General features: G+C 39.9%; 1 non-coding gene across 1 annotated transcript; it reads right to left on the bottom strand.

The window, feature by feature from the left end:
* Window positions 1–316: 316 nt before the first annotated feature.
* On the bottom strand, window positions 317–426 carry LOC120113213. The gene has a single exon (XR_005515014.1). It is a non-coding gene; the product is annotated as a small nucleolar RNA R71 (small nucleolar RNA).
* Window positions 427–2,322: the final 1,896 nt, after the last annotated feature.

Below are 2,322 nucleotides of genomic sequence, written 5' to 3'. Positions count from 1 at the left end.
TAGTCAGCCTTCATGCATAATTTTTTCTGATAATGTAGGACATTTTGACATCAAACCAGGGGTAATCCAATTGCTGCCCAAGTTTCATGGGTTAGAGTCCGAAAATCCGTATCTTCATTTAAAGGATTTTGAAGAATTGAGCATTACATTTAGAGTGCCAAATGTCACCGAGGATGTCCTCAAGTTGACATTGTTTCCTTTCTCTCTAAAGGATAAGGCCAAAACATGGCTAAACTCTTTGCGACCTAGATCAATAAGAAATTGGCAAGATATGCAGAGAGAATTTTTAAAGAAGTTCTTTCCCACACAAAGGACCAACTTTTTAAAAAGACATATTAGCAATTTCCAACAAAAAGATAATGAAACATTTTATGAATGTTGGGAAAGATTTAAAGACCTTCTTCTCTCATGCCCTCATCACGGGTTCGAAACTTGGAGAACCATTAGCTTCTTTTATGAAGGTTTATCTCCACAGTTGAAACAGTTTGTAGAGACCATGTGCAATGGTAGATTCTTAGAAAAACACCCTGATGAAGCATGGGAATATTTGGATTCCCTTGCTGAGACTGCCCAACTTTGGGATAACGGGGATAGAAATAACAAGTCTTTGCCTAAGCCCACTAGCTCTGTACAGGGAGGCCTTTACAACCTCAGAACTGAGGATGATCTTCATGCTAAAATGGCAGCCCTCACTAGGAAGGTAGAAGAAATTGAGCTTAGGAAGGTTGAGCCTGTCAAGACTATAGAGCTTAGAAATGAATATTGTGGTATCTGCGATATGTCGGGTCATACTACTACAGATTGTCCCACCATACCGGCATTCAAAGAAGTCTTGCACGATCAAGCAAATGCTATGAACTACCAAAAGCCTTATAACGATCTATACTCGAATACCTATAATCCTAGTTGGAAGAATCATCCAAACTTTAGGTGGAGAAACGATCATCCTCAACAGTCACACCATTCAGCTCCTCCACCTGCACATCCTACTTATGCACCATCACCTTCTCAAAAGCCAAATATCGAGGATACCTTGCAATCTATACAAACTTTTCTACAAGGTCAAGCTAATATCAATGCTCAAAATACTCGAAATTTTGAAGACATAAGGAACCAATTGTCAATGTTGACTACCGTCCTAAGTACCCAAGAGAAGGGTAAGCTTCCAGCTCAACCCCAACCTAACCCACAAGTGCACGGTAGTAATAATACGGCTCCTTCTAGTTCGCATACAGAGCATGCAAAGAGCATCATGACTTTGCATAATGGGAAAGTCATTGATCAAACTGTCCCATCAAGACCGCAAGTCACTTCTAATTCTGATGCTCCCAAAGTTGATGAAAGGGACAAAGAAGAAGTTGAGGTCCCAACTTCTACTAAGAAAGTTGAATGTCCTTTTCCTCCACCTTTTCCACAACGGTTAAAGCCGTTACAAAAGCTCGAACCTAACTCAGAAATTCTTGAGCTTTTTAAACAAGTAAAAATTAATATACCTCTTCTTGATGCAATCAAACAAGTACCCTCATATGCCAAATTTTTGAAGGACTTGTGTACCGTCAAGCGCCGATTAAATGTTAAGAAGAAGGCATTTTTAACTGAAAATGTGAGTGCTATTTTGCAGCACAACATTCTCCCTAAATATAAAGATCCAGGTTGCCCAACCATCTCATGCATCATAGGTGACTTTAGGATAGAGCGAGCATTGTTAGATTTAGGGGCGAGTGTGAATTTATTGCCATATTCTGTATATGAGCAACTTGGTTTAGGTGAGTTGAAGCCAACCTCCGTCACTTTGCAATTAGCTGACAGGTCAGTTAAAATTCCAAGGGGGATTATCGAGGATGTATTAGTCCAGGTAGACAAGTTCTACTTTTCTGTCGATTTTATTGTATTGGACACACATCCGGCTTCGAACTCACAGTCTCAGATTCCGGTCATTTTAGGACGTCCATTCCTTGCAACTTCTAATGCATTGATTAATTGTAGGAATGGCGTCATGAAGCTTTCTTTTGGTAACATGACCTTAGAATTGAACATTTTTAATGTGTGCAAACAATCCAATGATCCCGAAGAGAGTAAGGAGGTTGATTGGGTTGAAACCATCGCACTAAAGCAATTAACGACCCATTCAATGATAGCTTAATTGATTGGTGTCCTAATGGAACCAATGGTGATAATTTGTCAGTCACACCTATTGTGGATAATTTAGATATCAAGATGGTCAGTGGGTGGAGACCAAAAGAAGGAGAATTTGAGAGATTGTTGCCTCGAGAGGTGAAAATAGAACCATCCCGTGAGCAAGCACCCAAGCTCGAATTGAAA

The sequence above is a fragment of the Phoenix dactylifera genome, chromosome 14, assembly GCF_009389715.1.
Source record: "Phoenix dactylifera cultivar Barhee BC4 chromosome 14, palm_55x_up_171113_PBpolish2nd_filt_p, whole genome shotgun sequence".
NCBI classification, from domain to species: domain Eukaryota; kingdom Viridiplantae; phylum Streptophyta; class Magnoliopsida; order Arecales; family Arecaceae; genus Phoenix; species Phoenix dactylifera.
The sequence above is the reverse complement of the archived record's forward strand: the minus strand, read 5'-3'. Positions and strand labels throughout refer to the sequence as shown.